The following is a 12,028-nucleotide window of genomic DNA, read 5'->3' as shown; positions in this document are numbered from 1 at the left end:
ATGATATAGCACCCTCCTTCATCTCCCTTACTCTGTCTTTGTTTTAAAATCTAGCCATAAGTATGGCTACTCTGTTTTTCTTTGACATCCATTAGGATGATAGATGGTTCTCCATCCCTTTACTTTCAATTTGCAAGTGTTTTTAGGTCTAAAATGAGTCTCTTATAAGCACATACAGATGGGTCTTTTTTTTTTTTATCTATTCTCATACCCTGTGTCTTTTGATTGTAGCATGTAGTCCATTTATATTCAGAGTAATTATTGCTAGATAAGAATTTAGTGCCATTGTAAAATTTTCATTGATTCTGGAGATTGTCTCCATTCCTTTCTAGTCTTTGTTGCTTTTTGTCTTTCTTTCCCACTCAAAGAGTCCCCTTAAATATTTCTTGCAGGGCTGGCTTAGTGATCATGAACTCCTTTAGTTTTGTTTGTCTGGGAAACTTTTTCTCTCCTATTCTGAATGGTAGCCTTGCTAGATAAAGTATTCTTGGCTACAGATTTTTCCCCTTCACCTTGACTATATCATGCCACTCTCTTCTGGCTTGCAAAGTTTCTGTTGAAAAATCTGCTGGACTTAAGTGTTTCTCTTGTAAGTTACTGACTTCATTTGTCTTGCTGCTTTTAAGATTTTTTTTCTTTATCACTATATTTTGAAGTTAGTTACAATATATCTTGGTGTGGACCTGCTTTTGTTGATTTTGTTGGGGTTTTTCTGTGCCTCTTGGATCTGGATGTCTGTTTCTTTGCCCAGATTAGGGAATATTTCACTGTTAATTCTTCAAATAAATTTTCTGCCCCCTTTCCTTTCTCCTTCAGGATCTCCTATAATATGCTATTATGTTTGATGGAGTCCTAAGTCTATTCTCATTTTGCAAATTATTTTCTCTCTCTTTTGTTCAGCTTGAATACTTTCCATTACTCAGTTTTCTAGGACAGTAATTCATTCCTCTGCTGCTTCCATCCTGCTATTCATTTCATTAAGCTTATTTATCTCTGCAATGTTATTCCTTATCTCTGTGTTAAGGGTCTCACTCAGGTCTTCAACTCTTTTCTCAAATCCAGTGAGGATTCTTATGATCATTGCTTTAAGTTCTCTATTAGGCATGTTACTTAGATGTCTGGCTGTAGCCTTATCCTATTCTTTCATTTGGGATAAATTTCTATCTCTTCATTTTGTCTGTCTCTCTGTGTCTGTTTCTGTGTGTTAAGAAAATCACCTGTGTCTTCTGCTCTTGAAAGTAGTGACTTTATGAAGAAGAGGGCCCTGTAGTGCAGGTTCCCTGTTCACCAGAACTTCAGGGGAGCATCCTGTGTGTGCTGCTTACACCCTGTTTACACTTTTCCTTTCAGTGCAGTCATCTGCACTCTGCCTGTTGTGTGCTGTGTTTGCTCTCTGTGTTGTTAGTGGGACCCAGGCAAGCCAGGTCTGAGGGGGTGTGCCCACCAGGGAACTTGGAAGTGAGGCCACAGTGTTAGTAAAATTTGTGCTGGGCTGCACAGATGTGATATTCCTCCAAGCACTGTGGTGGTTGGGGGCTGTGTGTCAGGGCTGTCGGGAGCATGAGGCTGGGCCAGGCTCGACCTGGTGTGTGATGGTGGCTGGGGGTGTGCTTCTGGGTGCAGTGTGATGGCTGGGCCCTGAGCCACAAGTGGGCCCAGCATGGTGGTTCTGCATGGTGCACAGCAGCTGTGCACACAGTGGCTTGTAGGGCCCACCTGTGGCTTTGACAAAATTTGCCCCCAGCCCAGGGCCAAGACTAGCTGGCTTGGAGTAGACTAGTCCTCAGGAGAACTTGAGGGTGTGGTGCACTACTAGTGGGTTAGGTAGCAAGTGTCTGTGCAGTCCCACCTCTCACAGTGGCTCTGTTTATGCTGAGCAGCAGCAGAGGAAAATGGCACCTGCCACCTCCCTCATTTTTGGAGAAGTACCCCAACATGCTCCAAAATCAGTATAAACAGATCTGTCTCCCATTTGCCCCTGACTTTGTGTAAATTGCCATTTTTATGTTGCTTCTCCATGTAGGCTGCTGTCTCTCTAAAGGTGGTGGACAAAGCTATCACTCACCCTCCCTCCTCACCCAGTGCTCAGTCAGCAGACTTTTAAAGCTCCAGGCTCTAAGTATCACTGGTTATATAAACTCATGGAATTTGGCCCCTCCGGTTTTTAAAGCTAAGCATTATTGGGATAAGTCTTCCCTGTGTGAGTTCCCTGGTGCAAGGGCCCATTTCTCTCCCCTCTCTAGATGCACATCTCCCTCCCTGCTGTGGGCAGCCTCCCTCTGCCTTTCTGACATTCCTGACCTTTCAAATGCAGCTTCTTCTCTATATTTAGTTGTGGGATTTATCTGCCAGTCTTCAGATTGCTCTCCAGTTTGTTGACTTGGATATGGACAATATCCCTTTGAAAAAGTGGGATGGGATGAGCTCAGGGTCCTCCTACTCTGCCATCTTCCCAAGCTCCCCTAAAAAACTGCTTTTGTGGCATCCCAAGGATTTTGAACTGTTGTGTTTCCATTTTTATTTGTCTCCACGTAACTTTTGATTTCTTCATTGACCCACTAGTAGTTTAGTAGCATGTTGTTTAACCTCCATGTGTTTGTGTTTTTTTTCCAGTTTTTTTCCTTGTAACTAATTGCTAGTTTCATACAATGAGGGGGAAAAAAAAGTCTGGATATGATTTTAGTTTTCTTAAATTTACTGAGACTTGTTTTGTGGCCCAACATATGATCTATTCTGGAGAATGTTCTCTGTGCACTTGAAAATAATGTATATTCTGTTGTTTTTGGATGGAATGTTCTGTATCTAGCTGTTAAGCCCATCTGGTCTAATGTGTTGTTCAAAGCCACAGTTTCCTTGTTGATTTTCTGTCTGGGTGATTTATCCATTGAAGTAATGGGGGTGTTAAAGTCCCCTACTATTATATTACTGTCAATTTCTCACTTTAGTTCTGTTAATATTTACTTTATACATTTAGATGCTCCAGTGTTGGGTGCATAGTTATTTATAATTGTTACATCCTATAGTTGAATTGATTCTTTGATCATTATATAATGCCCTTATTTGTCTCTTGTTACAGACTTTGTTTTATAGTCAATTTTGTCTGATATAAGTATTGTTATCTCAGGACATCTGAGTGGCTCAGATAGTTAAGCATCTGCCTTCAGCTCAGGTCATGATCTCCAGGTCCTGGGATTGAGTCCCATATTGGGCTCCCAGCTCAGCAGGGAGTCTGCTTCTCCCTCTCCCTCTGCCTCTCCCCCTGCTTGTGCTCTCTCTGTCTCTCTCTCTCTCTCAAATGAATAAATAAAATATTTTTGCCAAAAGTATCACTATCCCAGCCTTTTATTGTTGTTTCCATTCACACGGAATATCTATATTGTGAAAGGATGGAAAACATCCTTTCACCTTCAGTCTCTATATGTCTGTAGGTCTGAAGTGAATCGCTTGTAGGCAGCATATAGATAGGTCTTGTGTTTTTCTCCATTCTGTCACCCTATGTCTCTTGATTGGAGCACTTAGTCTATTTACAAAATAAATATTGATAGATAGGTGCTTAGTGCCATTCTGTTAATTGTTTTCTGGTTGTTTTTGTAGTTATTCTGTTTCTTTCTTCTCATGCTGTATTTTCCTTGTGATTTGATTACTTTTGTTAGTATTATACTTGGATTCCTTTCTTTTTTGTTTTTTGTGTATCTATTAAAGGTTTTGGTTTCTGGTTACCATGAAGTTTATATATAATATCCTATGTATTTAGCAGTCTATATTAAATTGATGGTTGCTTAAGCTCAAACATATTCTAAAAGTACTACATTTTTACACTTTTCCACACATTTTATGTATATGATATCATATTTTACGTTTTATTTTGCATATCCCTTAACTAGCTTTTGTAGATATGATTGATTTTACCACTTTTGTCTTTTAGTCTGCATACTAGCTTTATAAGTGATCTACTACCTTTAGTATATATTTGCTTTTGCCAGTGAAATTTTTTCCTTTTATAATTTTGTTACTTCTATTTATGGCTTTTTCTTATCTGCTTAAAATAATTCCTCTAATATTTCTTGTAAGACCAGTTTAGTGGTGATGAACTCCTTTAACTTGTGTTTGTCTGGGAAACCCTTTATCTCCTTCACTTCTGATGATAACCTTGCCAGGTAGAGTATTTTAGGTTGAGGGGTTTTAAATATATCATGCCACTTTCTTCTGGCCTGCAAAATTTCTGCTGAAAAATCAGCTGATAACCTTAGGGGGATTTACCCTGTATGTAACTATTTGTTTTTCTCTTGCTGCTTTTAAGTTTCTTTATTTCTAACTTTTGATGTCTTAATTTTAAACTCTGAGAAACAGTTTATTTTACCTTTTATTACAAAGGCACAGAAGTCATCTGAGACCTCAGATATTAACCTACTGCATACTAATGTCACACAGCTAATGTACAACTTAATATGATTATTAAAGCTTACAGCGTGGTTTTCCAATTCATAATGAGTTATAAATTCTTTCTATAAGTAATAATTAAAACAACTGGTGGAACTTAAGACCAATATAGGCCTAACAAAAGGGAACTGAAAATTCCTGCAAGGGCAGTTTTGTTTCTTGATAGAAGTAAGACTTTAATGGTGAAAGTCTACTGCCTACAATAGGTACATTGGACCCAGCTTTTCTAACAAGTTAAAAAAATATATGAAAGCAGTACCGAGACCATTCACAGACTATTCTATCATTCCATCAGTTTCCAGTTTTCAAAAATACATATTTGAAGGTCAGAAGTTCTGGGTTTGGCATTGAACACCAAGGTGAAGGCCCCTGCCAGGCCCAGGCAGGCTCTCCCTGGGTGTCCTCACTGGAGCAGGACAGTCCCTGATGGATCAGATCCCACAACAGTGTCGGTGCTGGTGGCCTGCTCCACTCCATGTTTGGCACTCACTTTGTCCTCAGGTAGCCCAGAGCTGCTTGTGTTCTTGTGTACCAGAACAGTCCCTTCCTTCATTTCTGCCAACACCTCTAGCCCCATCATCCTGAGATAATGAAGCCATTCATTCTTGGGCATAAAAGTCCAAATGGAAGGCTTTCTCTGCCATCCACATAACACAATGGGACACTGAAGGGTATCTGGTTTAGTAGGGTCTGACTTGTACATCAGGATGATGCTCCCCCAGCCAAGTCCTTGGCTTGGCTATATGTCTCACTGATAAGTTTTCTTTAAAAATGGATTTTCCTGGGTCAATAGAATTTTAACATCTTCCATTGATACAGTGATCATTCTTGAATTAATAAATGGATACAATGTGTATATTCCCTCCTGTGCTAAATGAAAAGCACAATCAAATTTTCATCACTGTTATTCCAACACCAGACTTTTATCCCAGTGTTTATAACTTTCATCCTCTCACTATTATTCAGCAGCACATTCCTTATCTCCTTGGAGACTATGTAGAGTTGCCTTTTCTTCCCTTCCATAGTTTGAGCTAACAAATTCATTTTAGGAATGAAGGACCCAGTACACAGAATTTCTGGATAGGTGGAATTAATTCAGGAATTATACAGGAATAAATACAAATGGATCTTCTTTAAATTCTTCCAAATAACTTCATTTTATTAGATGGAGAAGGACCACACACTCCTTCTTTCTTATTTCCATTGTTCTCTAAATTTTTCAGGTCTTTCCATTATCTCTGTGTTGTTAATTCTGCTGCCTGGTTAACTTTCCAGCTCAGAAGTGTCTGTAGTTTTCCTTCTGTGGAATTTGCAGTGTTGGACCAGTTTCTCTGAGTACCACAGATTCACCCTCCAGCTTTGGTGGACATTTATGCCATGGCATTGAAGACTTTTTCTCTCATACAGCTACAAAGAACCCTCCAGTATTTTGATGATGTGGTAATATTCTAGGACACCACTCTAGGTGCATCCCCTGTAACTTTTCTGGGTCCTTTGATGGGAACATGGTAGGCCAGATCTGAGTATGTCTGCTATGAGGACTATCATCCCACTCTGTAAGCCACTGTTCATCTTTCATCATTATCTTCCACTGTGTAATTCCAGGCATCCATTTTAGTCCTGGCAGTTCAGAAAACATATCAGCAAGCTCCAAAGCACCTTCACTTTTTTTTCCAGTAAAGATGCTATTACCACTTCATCTTCAATGGGGGTTTAGTGAACATATAGAAGACACCAACCTATCACCTTCCACTAGCTTCTCAGTGTCTTGCATTGCAATCCACAGCTATAAACCATGCAGCTGCAAGTTATATAAGGCCTTCCACTTTTTCCAGACATCACTGTTTTTTTCTCATAGTGCCATCTCCACTGCAAGGGACATCACATAAAATGCAATTATAGAAAAAAAATCTCTTTCCTCCTATTTACATCTATTTTGAATCTAGATATGCCGAACACATCATGGTTAATCACCATGGATGCAGAGGCTGCTCAGCATTTTGGCCTGATGAATGAGCAGATAGCAACGCTTGTTGTCCTCATCATCATGACGACAAACACTTCAGGAAAAGGGACATTCATGTCAGCATGTAACATTTCAATTAATTGTGTGGTCTTTGATCCAGGTGCTAAATATATATCTAAGATCTATGGAGAGGGCGAGTATTAAGTAACAGTAATGGAATCATGCTAACGGCTTCTTGACAACTGTTATTTCCAGATTCAGTTTCACTAACTAGAAACTGGTGAAACTTTTTCAATTGTGGAGATCTTCTCAGATTTTTCCACTTAAATTTTTGTGCCAGGCCATTTCTTCAGAATACCAACTCAGGGGCTGTGGAATTTTAACTTTCTGACCTTCCACTTCAGGTTCTCCAATTTCTTGAAATACTTGTTCTTTAAGCAATAGTTTTTTGTGTGGCTTTTGTAACCAGTAATCTAAAGTGGCCAGGAGGGGTCCCCTGAGTGCTTCCATGACCTGGTCCCATTTGCCCTTGGGCATTCTTGAGCTCCTGGTAATAGTGCTGGAAGAGCTTGTTCTCCTTGACAATCTGGGGATACCTGCCTTCCCAGCACACTTCATTGTACTTCCTGCCATCCTTGGCATCATCCTCTGTGCCCTGATGCTGCTGCCATCCCCATCCCTGTTGCTGCCACTGCTGCTGGAGCCACTGGTCAGCAACTCCCATGGCCCAGGTGGCTCCCCACACCCACACACACCTACCAGCCACCACTGGCTGGGGAGGATGTGATATTTTAATTATTATGTGTCTTGGTGTGGACTTCCTTGGATTCATCTTGTTTGGAGCTTTCTTTGCTTTCTGGACCTAGATATCTGTTTCCTTCCCCAGGTTAGGAAAGTTTCCAACTATTATTTCTTCAAATAAATTTTCTGGGGGGCACCTGGGTGGTTCAGTCGTTAAGTGTCTGCCTTCAGCTAAGGTTGCGATCCCAGGGTCCTGGGATCGAGCCGCCCATCAAGCTCCCTGCTCAGTGGGAAGCCTGCTTCTCCCTCTCCCACTCCCCCTGCTTGTGTTCCCTCTCTCACTGTGTTTCTCTCTGTCAAATAAATAAATAAAATCTTAAATAAATAAATACATACATACATACATACATAAATTTTCTGTTTCTCTTTCTCTCTTCCTTCTGGGACCCTTAAAATGTGAATGTTACTGTGCTCAATGTTGTCCCAAGAAGTCCCTTAAAGTATTCTCAGTTAAAAAAAAATCGGGGGGCTCACCTGGGTGGCTCAGTCAGTTAAGCATTTGACTCTTGATCTCAGCTCAGGTCTTAATCTCAGGGTTGTGAGTTCAAGCCCCGCACTGGGCTCCATGCTAGGTGTGGAGCCTACTTTAAAAAAAACAACAATTTTTTGCTTTTCAGCTTGGTTGCTTTCCACTGCCCGCTCTTTCTTTCTTCTTTCTTCTTTCTCTTTCTTTCGTTCTCTCTTTCTTCCTCTTTCTTTTTTCCTTCTTTCTTTTCAAATTTTCTTATTTATTTATTTTTTAAAGTTTTATTTATTTAAGTAATCTCTACACTCAGTGTGGAGCTCAAACTCATGACCCCAAGATCAAGAGTCACATGCTCATCCAGCTGAGCCAGTCAGATGCCCCCACTGCTCTGTCTTTTAGATTGTTAATCCATTCTTCTGTATCCTCTAATCTGCTGTTCAATCCCTCTAGTTCATTTTAGTTACTGTATTCTTCAGCTCTGATTGGTTCCTTTTTATATTTTCTCACACTTTGTTGAAGTTCTCACTGAATTCAGCCACACTTCTCTCAAGTCTGGTGAGCATTTTTAGGACTATTACTTTGAACTCTATCAAGTAGATTGCTTATCTACATTCTGTTTAGCTCTTTCTGAGGTTTGTCTTGTTCTTTAGTTTGAAATATACTTCTTTGTCTCCATTTTGTCTGGATGTTTGTTTCTATGTATTTGGTAGTCTCCTGGTCTTGAAAGTAGTGGCCTCATGTAGAAGGTATCTTTATGGGACCCAGTAGTCCAATTCCTCTTGCCACCAGAACAAGGTGTTTCAAGAGTGTCTACTGTATGGGCTGTATGTGCCCTCTTGTTGTGACTGCGCTGTAACTGCTATGAGAATGCTGTTGGGTATGGTTGGCTTAGAAACCTAGCTGTAACTGCTGCAGGTGCACTGGTGAGTGGGGCTGGTTCCCTCACTGGGGCAGGAATCCCCCTGGAAGGGCATCAGATGTGGCCTAGTCTGTCTGCTGGGTTTGGTAGGGCAGTAGTCACTTTGGGGGAACACTGGTTCCCAACTGAGACTGCCTGCCAAATGTGGCAGGGAAGAAGCCACATTGGAGGGGTAACTTCTGGGACAGGTATGTTGGGTGAAGCAGGTCTACAAGGGAATACTAATACTAAGGTTGAACAGTACTAGTAAAGTAAATGGAAAGTATCAGAACTGGCTCCCACAAGTGTCCAGATAGTAAGGCTGAAGGAAAAAAAATGGCACCTGCCAGCACTTCTACTTCCAGAGAAAGCTCCTTCAGATCCCTGCCCCTCTGGCACATGTCCTGAAGTTAGTCAGTAAATCTTCAGGTGTAACCAGGCTCTTTTCTTTTCTTTCTTTTTTTCCCCCTTAGAATGAGAGAGAGAGATAGAGAGAGAGCACAATTAGGAGCTCAGAGCCACAAGCAAAGGGAGGAACAGGCTCCCTGCTGAGCAGGGAGCCCAATGTGGGATCCAAAGACCCTGGGATCATGACTCAAGCCAAAGGCAGATGCTTAACTGACTGAGCCACCCAGGTGCCCCATCCAGGCTCTTTTCAAAACTGCTGCCTCTGTGCTGGAGTGATATAGAATGCTGCTCCTTTAAGAATGAAGACTTGGTTTCTTGTAGCCCTCTGGCTCTCCCTGAGTTAATGTCTGCCAATTTTTAAAAGCAGACATTATGGGGACTTGTCTTTCTGGTTCAGGCCTCTAGGGCTGGGGGTGCCTCATGTGGTTCTTGATCCCCTCACTACTCAGGGAGGACTTCTGCACCTCTGATATCTCTCCTGTTTGTGGGTCACCATAATGGGGGTTTGTTTTCTGACCATGTCTCTGCCTCTCCTACCCTTCTTGATGTAGCTTTTTCTTTATGTCTTTAGCTGTGGATGATCTGTTCTGCCAGTCTTCAGGTTGTTTTCAGAGTGAATTGCATTATATGTATCATTGCCTCAATGTGTCCATGGAAGGAGGTGAGCTCAGGATCCTCCTACTCTGTCATTCTCCCTTGCTCTCTCCAGCTGGTGTCTTTTTTGAAAGATAGCCTCATTCTTTATGTGTAAGAAAGAGGCAGAACCTCTTCTGCCTCTGGCCATTTGCCTGCAAGTGATGCCAGAAATGACCACAGCTGTTGCAACATCAGAATTAGAGGTAGACTGAAAACATTGGAGTGATTGAAAGGGGAGACCATAACCTGGCATTTATAATCCTAATCCAGGAGCTGCCCTGCCCATTTTGGATTATTTTATGTGAAAAAATGTTCTTGTTGTTGAAACCAGCTAAGTTCATTTTCTGTTACCTATATCTTTAGGTGTTGTTATTTGGGAAGGTTAAGTGAGGGTGAATTTCTGGCATTTTGGAAAGGCCCTGGGGCAACTTCAAAGGTTTAAAATGCAGAAGGCACAATCCAGTTGAGAAATACTCTCAGACAAAACTAGTGCATTCCCATGGCTGCTGGCCCCTCTTTCATTCCATGTCTGATTTCTAGGAGGCCTTAGGACCTCTCTGGTCAGTTCCCTGGTGCTGTCTTTGATGGTCCTAAAAGTGCCTTCATTTCTCAGAGGAAATTGTTTTCCAAGCACTCTCGACTTACTGATGGTTTGTGTTTTCTGATTGTACAAGTTTCACATGTTAATAGCAGAAAACCAAAAGGATGCAAAAAAGAAATTACTTGTAATCTTAGCATTCAAATGTTTTGGTATATACACTGGGTTTATTTGTGTTTCTGATTCATTTTATTCCCATTTCAAAATTTGCTCCTCGTGTTCTATATATAGTTTTTAGATTTACTTATTTATTTATTTGAGAGAGAGCATGTGTGGGAGTAGGGGAGGGGTAGAAGGAAAAGGAGAGAAGCAGCTCCCCACTGAGCACAGAGCCTAATGACCCCAAGATCATGACCTGAGCCAAAATCAAGAGTCAGACATTTAACTAACTGAGCCACCCAGGAACCCCTCCATATGTAGTTTTATGTCCCATTAACTGAACTAAAAATTGTAACATAAGGTTATTTTCCATATATCATTAAATATATTTTAAATCTTAATGATTGCACACCAATTTATTGCACAAATATGTAATAAATTACAAATTGGTTATATTTTACATGAGGATGCATTTATGACAATCTGGCATAATTTAAGCTTTGCATAATTCCGGACTCTTTTTTTCATAGTTATACTCAAGTGGTTTCTCTCCATATTAATAATAAACACCACTGACACTCAGCCCACCAGCTTTGGACCATGATCCTTGTACCTAAAAGTTGGAGGTAATTACATTATTTCAAAATTTGTTAACAAATGTTAGAACACCTATTATGCGCTGGCCACATGTCTAAGCTTTTGAGAATCTCTGACTCAGAATTAATATTCTAGTTGGAGACAAATAAACATGATCATATTTACCCATTTATCATGTTTATTACATCTGAAGTTGTTAAGAGGTATGGGTAAAAAGAAAACTGGGGCAGGGCAGGGAAGATTGGAAGTGCCAGCCTTTGAACTGTGGTGTGGAATCAGGAGTGGCTAGACATGCAGAGCATTGAGAGAACCTGATTAGCCTTTCCAGTCAAGCAAAATGCTTTGTTTCGTGACTGATATAAATCCATTGACTTGTGGGGATTTATCATAATGGCTGATCAAAGAGCCTGGTAAGAGAAGTGCTCTATATGATGAGCAGAAGGCAAGCTGGGGGCAAAGCACAAGCTAACATCCTGCAACCACCCACCCCCCAAGGTGGGATATATGTGACATTCCTCTGGCACTCCTGGCTGCCCTAGAACAAAGGAAAGGGAAAAACAAGTGGTTAACTGATAGAGATCATAGTCATGCAGGATATGAGTCTCCATCAGTTTGCAACTGTCTTAATGATTTATAAGACAAAAGCAATCTCCAGAAACCTATAGACTCAATTTCCTGGAGCCCTAACATCACCCTCCCCTCCATAAGATAGAAAATCTTATATAATCAGTCACTCCTCACAACCCTAGCGCAGCTCTTTCTGCCCACAGATCCTGTCCCTATACTTTAATAAAAGAATCTTTTGCACTAAAGACATCTCAAATTCTTTCTTGACCATTGGCTCTGAACCCCACCACTTCAAACCACATAATATAGATGTTTCCTTAATCAGGATATGCTATCTATCCAAGGAAGTCATATCCTTATCACTCCCAAAGCACCAAGTCTTACAAAATGAGCAAATGAGGGAATGGTTTCATTGTCCAGTCCTCACTTCTGTAGCATTTTGCTGAGTCCAAATTAAAGAACATTATTCCTGAAGTGTTCTAAGTAGTGTACTTGTGTTCTCACACAAACTCCCATTTTTTCAGGTGAATAAACTTAAGTGTAAAGGAAGAG

At 40.8% G+C, this 12,028-nt stretch overlaps 1 pseudogene; it reads right to left on the bottom strand.

Moving 5' to 3' along the window:
- Nucleotides 1–4,843: 4,843 nt before the first annotated feature.
- LOC112820432 (RNA cytosine C(5)-methyltransferase NSUN2 pseudogene) lies at nucleotides 4,844–7,130 on the bottom strand (annotated as a pseudogene).
- Nucleotides 7,131–12,028: the final 4,898 nt, after the last annotated feature.

Source organism: Callorhinus ursinus, unplaced genomic scaffold (genome assembly GCF_003265705.2).
Source record: "Callorhinus ursinus isolate GAN/ISIS: 27379988/994484 unplaced genomic scaffold, GSC_fseal_2.0 scaffold1, whole genome shotgun sequence".
NCBI lineage: Eukaryota > Metazoa > Chordata > Mammalia > Carnivora > Otariidae > Callorhinus > Callorhinus ursinus.
Note: the sequence above shows the minus strand (reverse complement) of the source record. Positions and strands in the feature narration are given on the sequence as shown.